Raw genomic sequence first — 12502 nt, 5'->3', positions numbered from 1 at the left:
TCCTTCGGGAGCCTGTGAGGTAAATGAATAAATAAATAAATAAATTCGTCATTCAGCATGCATGCCTGCGGACAAAAGTGCGTGTTTGTGCGCGCATGGATATATGTGCGTGCGATGGAGAGAGCGTGCGAGTGCTTGTGAGGAAGAGAGTGTGTGCTTGTGCGAGGGAGAGAGAGTGCGTATGTGTGCGTGCGAGGGTGTTTGTGTGTTTTCGGGTGTGAGTGAACATTTTCCTGCTTACACCTACTCTTGGAAACAAACGCGGTGTGGAGAGCATTAAAACCCGTGTTTAAATCCTCGAGACAAGAACGAATGACACTGCATTTGTAGCATTATCTCTTTGTTAAAGCGAAACCGACAAAAATGCGCCTGTGACGTCAATATTGCCGCCCTTGGCTGGCGCGGCCCCGTACGAAGCAGCCAAGCAGTTCAACTTCGTTATCTTGCTTCCGTTGGCGGCAGCGCAATGCCTTGAGAGCAATGACGCGCTAAATCTGCACTATCATTCAATCGTGCATGGTTTCTGCGACCAAGCACGCTTTCGGCAGCGCACGTTCGTTGCTACATTGACATTTAAACTTTAAACGGCATGCCTTCTGAAAAACGTTGTGAATAAATATCGACAGTCGCCTGGCTCACGGAGGACTCACGGAGCCGTGCCATTCATCGCAATATCTCGAAAGGCTGGAAGCGGTCTGGTCGATGCTACCCACGATCGTTTTCCGCGGCAGTTAGGCTTTCAGAGAACGCTTAATTACAAAATATTTGTTCTTAGCTCTTACAGAAGCATGATTATTAAGCATATATTCGCTCAACTACAATATGTCGAAGACAGGCTCCAGACTGCTAATTTGCTTTAGCCACCCAAAACAATTATTTAAATGGTAATTAACATACATTCGTAAATTGCGCACACGACTGCTCAACTTGATCCGTATCCGGAGGTTACTATCTGAACACTCGAATGATAACAATATTGTCAGGAAGATTTACATTGATCTATTCCTTAATATTCGGTGCCGTTAAAGAAGACCGCCTGTATATTGTTGGTGCAGCAGGCACCTAATAAAGCAGGTGCGAATACTCGGACAGGTTTTCTTGACGCAATTCAAGTTGAACTTAGAACAGATGCACCCAACCGTGCACCTCTGTCTTCACAATGTTTTCTCCTACATTGCACAAGAAACGCCTCCGCGCCATGGTACATCAAAAAAGGTGTGCGAGAGCATTATTTGCGCTAATAGATTTCTGAGCATTGGTGGCATCAGGCTTGGTTTCCTTGCGTCATCAGGAATGAAAGGATCACATAGCTAGGGGCCCAAGCAGGTAGGCTACTTCCGCCACTGGGTCGGCGTAACATTACAGACAGACAGACGGACAGACGGACAGATGGACAGACAGACAGACGGACGGACGGACAGATATGTTCGAATGGCTGAATAAAGGCAAATAATGCTATTTACCTTAATAGCAACTCTCTGAGGGAAAGCATTGGATAATGTTTTCCGTAATTCGTAACAGATGGGGCAGTGCGGACACGATTAGATCTGGGTTGGGACGGAAAATATCGGAATTTTGAGTTGAGTGCTTTGTCGCGAATAGATTGATTGTTTAAAGTGAATTATAATAAATCCTTCGGTTTTACGAGCAAAAACGACGATATAATTATCAGGCACATCGTAGTCGCAGACTCCCGATTAATTTTGCCTACCTGGGCGTTCTTTCAACTTCCACACAATGCACGGTACGCTACACTTCTTGCATTTCGTTGCCGTGGAAATGCGCTCGCCTCGGCTGGCATTCTAACCCACACCCTCTGACTTAGCGGCGCCACGCCGTAGTCACAGCTTTAGGGTGGCTGGAAATGGGAGGCGTGAAAACCGACCTCTCCAAGCTTGTCGCGATGCGCGATCACTTCAATGTGGCACTGTTGTCGGGGGCGGGGGGAGGGGACTGGAAAACAGTTAATTAGGGTCTGATTTATCTTGCATCAGTAATAGACAAATCGCGCAACAGAAGGTCCCCGGACTGATGTACGATGACGACATTCTGCGACTAACGGACAACGCATGTGATTTAGACACTTGCGAATATTTGTGGCAAGGCAGCGACAAACCTAGACCTTAAGTTTACACAGAGAAATCGGGACTTATAATCTGTAATGAAAGGACGAATAATTACATGGTGTCAATTCAACAGCAAGTCATACGCATAGTCAAGCACTGTATATACCTATGCGTATATACAGGGTGTCCCACGTAACTTGAGAGAAACATTAAAAATATGCAAATACAACGTAGCTGAACAGACTCAAGGTAATGTTGTTTGCCATCGCTTGGAGATACTCAGATAAATTTTTTTATTTGGCCTAATTAAATAACTAGCCCTAATTACTTATTCAACTTCTCAAATATTATAATTCGGTTAAAAGTGTCAATGAAAAAACTGTATAGCAACACAAATACTCCCAATCAAACAAAAAATGCAATGCCTCATAGCCCCCTAAGACAGAGGCTATGAGCCCTCAGTAAAGTCAAGCGAACAGTACTTAAATTCTTTCTAATCACGCATACAACATACAAAGCAGCATGTCGAAGAATGTCATCATCAATGGCTCATACCCCAGTAAGCAAGCAAAAAATGCAATGACTCATATTCCCGTAAGTTTCATGGCTACTCACTTTGCGTGAATTAGCTGCGATGACACTATCGCTGTTGTTGTTGTCGTTGATTTCAATGTGTATGTGTGGGTGTCGAAAAGGGAGCGGTTTACGCGTTCCGTGTTGCAGACATACCCCTTGCGATGCCACACTGATCCGGCCCAACCGTCCATCCAGCGGCGTACGTGCACCGATTTGACATTCTCAAAGAATGTGATTGCAGTTGCGAGGGAAATAATGACGACCCTCAGGACAATAAATGAGTTTGTACCTTTTGTTCAAAATTATGTGTCACCTCCGAGTCATCTGCTAAATAGCTTCGCTCGTCAACCACCTTCACGGAGTGGAATGACTCATGATTTTTTTTACTTTCTCTTTGTCTTTCTTTTTTCGTTTCTTTCTTTGTTCTCTCTTTCATTCTTTTGTTCCTTCTTTCTTTCCTTCGTTCTTTTTTTCCTTTGGTTTCTTCATTCATATTCAGCCACTGCATCTTTGCTTCCTTACGAAGGTATTAGCCATTCCTGATTATGTCGTTCTTTTTTCGGGAAGGAGCCATTGCTGCTGGTATGTTTTGTACCATTCCTCTACTTTTCTTGTATCACTCTTCTACTTTGTATCACTGGACTAGACACCGCTTATTGGGGGAGGGGGGGGGTGTATGAGCAATTGCTACGAGCCACTTGAGCCCTTCGCCTTAATAAACCGTGTGCCAATGTAGCCGTGCGGTTTGGGGCTGCTTCCACCTCGGGCACTAGGGTCGGAACTCATGTTTCCCTTGACTAGCATACTTATGTCAACATTAATTCTAAAAAAAATCAGGTATTTTCTTTCTTTATGTGTTCACAATAGACACTTAAAATATATTCCGCAAGGAACTCACCCCAATACTTCAGTACTTTTTGTTCTAACACACACGTGCGCGCTACTCTATTTGATACAATGTACTAAAAATTATCCGTTGCTCTCCACCCGGCAGCTTAATGACGCCAGAAAACCGACCCTGATGCGACCAACGCTTATATAGTAATCGGGAGCACGCACAATGTTCTCGCACACCTTGTGTGATATACCGTAGCGCTGAAGTGTTTCTTGTATAGCGTAGGAGCAGAAGCAGAAGTGCACTGTTGGGCACAGGTGCTTAAGTTGATGAAGTTGAATTGCGCCAGGAAGACCCATCGAAGCAATCGCAGCTGCTTTTTAAGATGCCTACTGCACCATGAATATCAAGGCAGTTATTTTTTAACGGCGCCAAACTTTAATAGAGCAATATAAATCTTGCTGACATTATTGTTATCATTCGAGTGTTGAAATTGCTAGCCTCTAGATACGGTGTAAGTTGATTAGTTGTTTGCGTAATAAACGAAGGTACGATAATTAAATTGTCAATAATTGATCTTAGGCAGCTAACGGACATGATTAGCTTGGAGCCAGTCCTCGAGATTATCTAGCTGAGCGAATAATTATTAAACGTGCGTCTGTATTGCACAAATGTTTTAGAAGTAATCTATTTGAATGCATAACTGATGCTGAAAAAGAACGTTTATAAGGGCGACCTGACCGAGCCCAGTCTTTTGTGATAATCTGATCAATCGCATCGCTCCGTGAGTACTGTACATTCCTTGCGGCCCGTCCGCTTTCGATGTACGTACATTCGTTTTTTCTCTCGAAATCAAGCAGTTTAAAGCTTTAATGTCAATACAAAAACGAACGTGTGCCGCCGAAAACTTGCTTGGTTGAAGGAGGGATGCACGGCGCAATGATGGTGCAGATTTAGCGCGTCATCGCCGTCAAGAGGCACGGGAGATAACGAACGCGAACCGTTAGCAGCTCCTCGCGAGACCGTGCCGATGGTGATAGTGCCGTCGAGACAAAATACAGGGCGGCAGTACTAACTGCACAGGTGCGTTCACAGCGAAGCTATGTACCTTTGGCCCGAAATGCATTTGTCGTGTAAGGGAGCAAAAATGCCGGCCGATCCAGGAGATTGAGGAGTATCGGACTGTCATGCGGCGGAGGTGAAGCAGGCTTCGAGTGCTCCGCCACTAATAATAATAATAATAATAATAATAATAATAATAATAATAATAATAATAATAATAATAATAATAATAATAATAATAATGAAGATGCATTGTTTTCCGTCGATGGGTATGCTGGAATCGCACATGGCTTCACGCGCAGAAGGCATTGCCATATATGCAGAGGAGGAAATGTATGTATACTACCATACAACCTTAACTCGTAAGAGGAGAGGGGCACCGATTGTGGAGTTGTGTGTGCTGTACAAACGAAAGACGGAATTATGATATCCACTGTATATATATATTCAGGCACACCCAACTGTGCTATTAAGAAGTTCAGGACCACGCACTTTGCATTGGTTAGCCGCGATGACACTACCCTTGTGATCACCATTGGAGGCTTCAATGTGGGCATTTCAAAACCAGAAAAGAAATGGTTCACTGAGATTGTGCAGCAAGAATTTGGTTTGAAGTGCTAGACCAATCGAAGTAACTCAATTAAGTAGCAACGGTCGTGCATAGATTCTACTTTGGCCAAGATTCTGTCTAAGGTTGTAACCGGGCCAACCCGCATATATCACAGTAACCACAAGGCTATCGTCAGTTCCATTACCAAATGGTGAAAATAAATACATGACCCCTTGTCTAATCCTGTCTGATGTGCTACAGCTTAACTGGTCATCCATCTCCACAGAGTGGAATGGCTCCTAATATATATTTTTTCTTTGTGCGTTGGTTTCGCTTTCAGAAAGTGATAATGATATAAAGGCAGTGCCATTCAATCTTGCCTCTGTGGATATAAATAAGATTCAAGTAAACTCTATATCCGCGCCGTGCTTGCTTAGTGTGTGTGGTGTTGGGCTGCTAACCCTTACAAAAATGACTTTAGACTGTCTATAGAAAGTCTATAGACTTTTTATAGACGACCTTGCCTTTTTATAGATTCTATAGAATCCATAGATTTGGACTTTTGTTGATACAAAGTCTATAGACTGTCTATAGACAAAAGTCGATAAAGTATTTATTTCTTTTTGTCTATGCGCAGTCTATAGACAGTGTATAGAAAAAAGTCGATATGGTGTTCGTTTCTTTTTTGTCTGCTTTCCCACAACAGACACCTATAGACAAAAGTCGATACTGCCTCTATTTATTTTTCTCTATAATTTGTCTATAGACTTTCTATAGACAAAAGTCGATAAAATTTTTATTTCGTTTTGTCTATTCGCAGTCTATAGACAGTCTATAGAAAAAAGTTGATACGGTGTTCCTTCTTTATTTGTCTACTTCCTCTCTATACACTACATATAGACGAAAGTCTATACAGCCTCTATTTATTTTTCCCTGTTATTTGTCTATAGACTTTCTATAGACGAATGTCGATAAGAATTCTATTTCTTTTTGTCTACTCGCAGTCTATAGACAGTCTATAGAAAAAAGTCGATACAGTCTCTATTGTTGTTCATTCTTCGTCTTTAGACTGTCTATAGACGAGAGTCAATAAGGTGTATATTTCTTCGTGTCTATTCCCACTCTACGTAGTTCTTCAAACGTGCACATGCACACACACAGACACACACACGCACACGCATACACATACACACACACATACATACACACATACACATACATACACACACATACACACATACTTACACACACATACACACATACTTACACACACACATATATATATATATATATATATATATATATATATATATATATATATATATATATATATATATATATATATATTGCTGCGCGAGCTGCTCGAGTCACATTCCTTATTACGTCCTTATTCTACCAAGCACAAATTTCCTAATGCATGTCATCCGCAGACCAATGGTCTTACGGAGCGGCTTCATCGAATAATAACAGACATGCTCTTCATATATGTTTCTGATGACCATCGTGACTGGGATACTGCTCGCCCGTTCGTCATATTAGCGTACAATTCATCACGCCACGACACTGCACGTTAATCGCTGTTTTATTTGTTGTGCGGCCGAGATTCAGTATTGCTTTTTAATACAATACTGTCTACCCCTCAAGAGTCCGTGTCTTAGTATACTAGCGATGTCATTGCTCGAGCCCAAGAAACACGCCAAGTTGCTCACCGTCGCCTTTGTGCTTCTCAGAACAAGAGTAAAAGCATTTGCGACAGTAGTCACCGGGACGCCGATTATATTCTCGGGGATCTTGTCCCTCTTCGATCTCCCACCCGCCATTTCGGCGTCTCGGAAGAACTGATATCCCGCTACTCCGGCGCTTACCGGCTCCTCTGTCAGGTAACCTACGTAACCTACGATATGTCTCCGGTCACACCTACTACTCGCTTCATCCAGACTTCCCATGACGTGGTTCAGGTCAGCCGCCTAAAACGCTACCAGTCCTTTTCTGCCTAAAAAGCAGCGGGACGGCGCTTCCACGCCAAGTGGAAATATGTTACGCAGCTCTACACAAAGCTGAGGAACATGAGCACGAGCTTAGGTCTGAAGAAGTGAACGGTTTAATGACTAGCCTGCTTTGTCAATTACTGTAAAAAACTGTACATTCTGTAAATTAAAAAAAATATGCGGTATTACGTGACAAGACCATGATCTGATTGTGAGGCATGGCGTAGTAGGGGAATCTGGAAAATTTAGACCACCTGGGCATCCTTAACGTACACCTAAATCTAAGTACACGTGTGTCTTCGCATTTAGCCCCCATCGAACTGCGGCCGCCACAATGTATATGCGCTACTCGTCTTGCTTCTTCTCTACAAATACAAGTTTAGACTAATACAAAAGTGTTAGTCTAAACTTAACTTAACGGGAAGCTTTAGCTCCTACCTGGGAAATCATCAATCCTTTCTTCTTACGACCACTGCACCGCAATTCATGAGTTATGTTGAACTTAAAAGAAACAGTTAAAATTAGATTTCAGAAACCGAATTTTTATTTAGCTTCCAGTTTTCTAAATTCAAAAAAATTGCGAAATCTCAAGAAACTAAACTAAAGATGATGTCGGAATTCGCTAAGCTGCACCTAATATTTCATTTAATGCAGACAAAAATGATATATCATATGCCACCCTGAAATACACCACCAACTCCTGAATATGGTATTCGCAAAATCTTAACAGGCATTGTAACTTCACATAAGTTATAAATTCATACATCGAATTTGTCTGATTGAAATGCTCCAAGGGATGCAGTTTAGAGGGATGCGATATCAGTTTTCATCCGCACTAACGGATTTGTAAATTTCGTACTTCTTTTTCAAATTTGCCGATTTCTGATAATTCTTGTCAGTAATGCCATGGCCTAGTTCAAAATTATTATTGCAGCGATCACTGTGATCTAACGTTCTCTCTTGAATGCAACAATTCTCTTTCATATCGGTTGAGCGATTTTCTCATAAAATCATTTATGCGTTTTACATGCATTTGAGCAGCCGGCATCGAAGAAGGGCCCGAGCTAAAGCTTCCTCTTATTGAATCACACTGGTTCTTAGAAAACACAAGAAAAATAACGCTGACTATACCGAAGCCCGCGGCCGCAGTTGTGCACAAATAAACAGAAAAACAACAAAGAAAGGGAACCCAGTGCAAGCTTTGAGGGAGCTGTTATCTCGGCCAGACATCTCACCCGGAATGTCGACGAGCTGTCTGGCAAGGTGTCTAGAAAATCGTGGATTCATTGCAAGTCGAGCAAGTAGCAGGTTGTCTTCAAGATAACGCTGACACATAAGCGCGCTCGTTTCCAAGTGCCGAGGGGAAGCAACAGTCTCAGGGTGTGTGTGCTTCTTTTTATTGTGTTTTCTTTAGTTGTGCGTCATTGCATACGTCACGGCGCGAATTTCAAATCTTTAAGGTTGATACGCCACGTGGTGGCGAAAAAAGAAACTAAACGCATGTCCAGAATTCCTGGGTATGTGTCGCGGGCCGAAGCTGCAGTCGTCGGTTTAAGCGCACTCACGACGTTGTCATACTTGGCCGCCTGAGATGTGACTCACTGACGGCGAAACTGCGCCTCTACGTGGACGAACCAGAGTTCACAGTCCGAGGGCCAGAAATCGGGAAGTTTCAGTGCGCCGAAGGAAGAAGTTCCGATTTTTCCGAGACTTCGTTGTTCGGCGGCCGCGGTTCCATGGTGTCGAGAAGAAACGGGGTAGACATATACAGTTGTGAAGTGGTATCACGTGGGGGTCACCATCTTGTAGGAACAGAAGGCCCATAAAGAATTGCCTTTTGAATGTATATTCGATGTTTAGTGGCGCAAGGGCCAGGTATGACCAAAAAGCGCTATGCAGGTGTTAATGAGTTCGCAGTGGACTGATGGGTTCTATGAAGTTCCCTGGGAAATCTGAAAGTGGACGACCCTTTCCTCATCCGGAAGCCGCATGAAGTCACTACTTTTTTGCATAGTGAGTGCCCACCAGACTGCCGCGCCTTTTCCGTTGATGTCAAAGACTTGTATTATTTGTTACCAAGTAACCTGATCTTAGAGGAAGGCGGTGATTGCATCAATAAGTACGGCGTAATTAAGTTTCAATATGCCTGTGGAACGAGTGTCGGCAGCTTCAACGAAATGCTCACTTACTACCTAAAATCCACATTCATTTGTCATGACAATAAGGTTTTAATTCAAAAGCAGGGAGTGCGTATAGCTTCATTTCTCGTACATCGGGCTCTAATTTGTGTGCTTTACTCCCAACCGCATCGTACGTGTCCCTCCTCACCCACGCATCCTGCAGGGCTCGCATCTATACGTACTACCTCAAGAACCGTATGCCACTACCGTGTCTTGCTGCCCTTTTTGGAGGGTTCGCGCCTTATGTTAGACATTCTCAGAGGATTTGTCGGATCATCAGATCAGAGACCTGGCACCAGATACGCTTTTTCACTGATTGATTATAAGAATCATGTTCAGGGCTTTGTTAACTGTACAACGCAGGTCGTCTATAAAATCCCGCTTGATTGTAGGGGCCTGAAAGGGTTGACGTAAATTGCATGAAATCTACGTGTAATAAAATTATGATAATGACTATTGACGTGTACTATGAACATTAAAATGCATTGAGAAAGGATGATGCAATATATAATATATGTGATTGTATAGAGATATAGAATTGTCTATAGCACTCACCGAGGCCCTTGGAACCCAAGGGCCTAGAGGCATGAGCTATGTAAAAAAACTATCGTAGCGGCATCCTCTGGGAAGAGGATGCATTGCGAAATTAATGGGCATGTAACGTGTAGCACAACATCTTTCAAGAAAGCCAAGACTGCTGTGGTCTTAAAAAGTGGTTCTTCACGAAGAATCATGGCCGGATGCAGAGGGACGCGTTGGCTGTATGCAAAGCTAAAATGTTTCCTCCTGTCTCTTTATGCTTCCCGGCACTCCAGGACGAGGTGGAGGACGGTTAGCCTGTCGCCACATCTACCACAGGTTGGAGGCTCGTTACCCGTCAGAGCACGAAGTCGCGGGATCGAATCCCGGCCACGGCGGCCGCATTTCGATGGGGGCGAAATGCGAAAACACCCGTGTACTTAGATTTAGGTGCACGTTAAAGAACCCCAGGTAGTCGAAATTTCCGGAATCCTCCACTATTGCGTGCCTCATAATCAGAAAGTGGTTTTGGCACGTGAAACCCCATAATTTAATTTTTTTTCATTACCCGTCAGGAAAAAGTTATGAGTGCCGAATGTGTGTCCTAATCTTAGCCTAGTGAACAGGACGTCTGTTCTTCGTGTTTTCGTAGTTGGGTGCCAGAAACCTCAGTTGTCAGTGGCTTCGCAGTTTGTTTCTTAGGAAAGGCTTCCTGTCTGTGGCAGGGACTGCAGCAGAAAGAGTACCCTGCGATGCCGTTGATTTGGCCATCTTGTCAGCAAGCACGTTTCCCTCGATTCCTCTATGGCCAGGAACCCAGCATATTGCTACATCTCTATGTGATAAGTAGATGTTACATAAAAGTGAGTAGAGTTCATTGAAGACAGGATTTGTATGCTTTTGTAAAGAAATGAGTGCTTTTACGAGACATAACAAGTCTGTGAATATGATTGTTCTGTGAAGTTTTACAGCAGACAGTACTGCATAGACTTCTGCAGAGAAGATACTTGTTAAGGGGTTCAACACGTCAGATTCAGAAAGAGAAGGGCCAACAGCAGCGTAGAATACGCCAGCATGGGATTTTGACGCGTCTGTGTAGAATTCGGAGCAGGAGTACTTCGAATGAAGCTCACGGAAATGCATAGCAATTTCAACCTAAGGAGAGTGATTTGTGACATCTACAAATTAATGATACGTCACATTCTATCACCTGCCACTCCCAGGGCGGTAATACCTTAGCTGCAGGCATTAGGCTATGTTCGATTATGGCGATATCCATTTCTTCACTAAGTTCTCTTATACGCAGTGACAAAGGAAGTCTCACAGATGGTGTTACCGAAAAGTGTTTCACACGTCAAGTCGTTTACTGTCGTGTAACACAGAGGTTCCTTATTAGAGCGCACTTTGAGAAAATAGGTGAAGCTGATGTACGTTCTCTGAAAATGGAGTGACCACTCATCTGACTCTACGTATAGGCTTTCGACAGGGCTTGTTCTAAAGGCGCCAGTGGCCACGCGCATACCCAGGTGGTGGACGGGGTCTAATATCTTCAGCGCGCTCGGGGCGGCAGAGTGATGAACCAGGGCCCCGTAGTCCAGTCGTGATCGAACTAGGCTCCTGTAAAGTTTCAAGAAACACTTTCTGTCGCTACCCCATGTTGTGTGGGATAGGATTTTAAGTAAGTTCATTTTTTAAAGACATTTTGCTTTAAGATACTTTATGTGCGGAATGAAGGTAAGCTTGGAGTCAGGTATGACACCTAGGGATTTGTGTTCCTTGTTGACAAGTATTTGTTGCCCATATATTTCAACAGTGGGACCTGCAGAAAGCCCTTTCTTCCTGGTGAAAAGAACGCAGGAGCTTTTGTTGGGGTTCACTTAGAACCCGTTTTCGTCTGCCCACTTGGAAACTTTGTTCAAGCACTGTTGTACTTGTCTCTCACAAACTGCTAGGTTGCAGGATTTTAAACCTAGTTGTATGTCGTCCACGAAGATGGAATAAAAAATAGATGGTGGTAATACTTTACGAAGCGTGTTCATTTTAACGACAAAGCACGTGCAGCTCAGTACACCTCCCTGGAGTACCCCAGTTTCTTCTATGAATGCACTCGAAAGCGCATGACCTATTTTCACCCGGAATGTGCGGTTGCGCAGGTAGCTTTCTATAATGTTCAGCATAGTGCCGCCGATGCCCAGCGTCGATAGGTCACGCAGGATTCCGTAGCGCCAAGTTGTATCGTACGCCTTTTCCATGTTGACAAACACGGGTAAGAAGGATTGTTTATGCACGAAGGCGTCACGAATAGTTGCTTCGATGCATACTAGATGGTCAGCTGTAGACCGTCCTACTCTGAAACCACACTGATATGGATCAAGGAATTTGTTTAGTTCAAGGAAGTGTACAAGTCGACGGTTTATCATTTTTTCAAAAAGTTTGCATATACAACTTGTGAGGGCAATTGGGCGGTAACTTGTTACTAATGTGGGGTCATTGCCCTGTTTAAGAATCGGAACGACCAGGGCTTCTTTCCTTGCGGTAGGGAGGTATCCCGCAGCCCATATGCCCATATAGCGTTTAAAAGTGCTAGCAGAGTAATTTGAGTATCACTGGCGAGGTGCTTAATCATGTCGTACATGACCCTGTCCGGTCCAGGTACGGAGCTCTGACATGCATTCAGGGAGGCTCTCAACTCGGCGATATCGATAGGCGCGTTGAAGGGTTCGTTC

The sequence above is a fragment of the Dermacentor albipictus genome, chromosome 10 (genome assembly GCF_038994185.2).
Source record: "Dermacentor albipictus isolate Rhodes 1998 colony chromosome 10, USDA_Dalb.pri_finalv2, whole genome shotgun sequence".
Classification (NCBI taxonomy): Eukaryota; Metazoa; Arthropoda; class Arachnida; order Ixodida; family Ixodidae; genus Dermacentor; species Dermacentor albipictus.
This window is presented reverse-complemented; position numbering follows the sequence as displayed.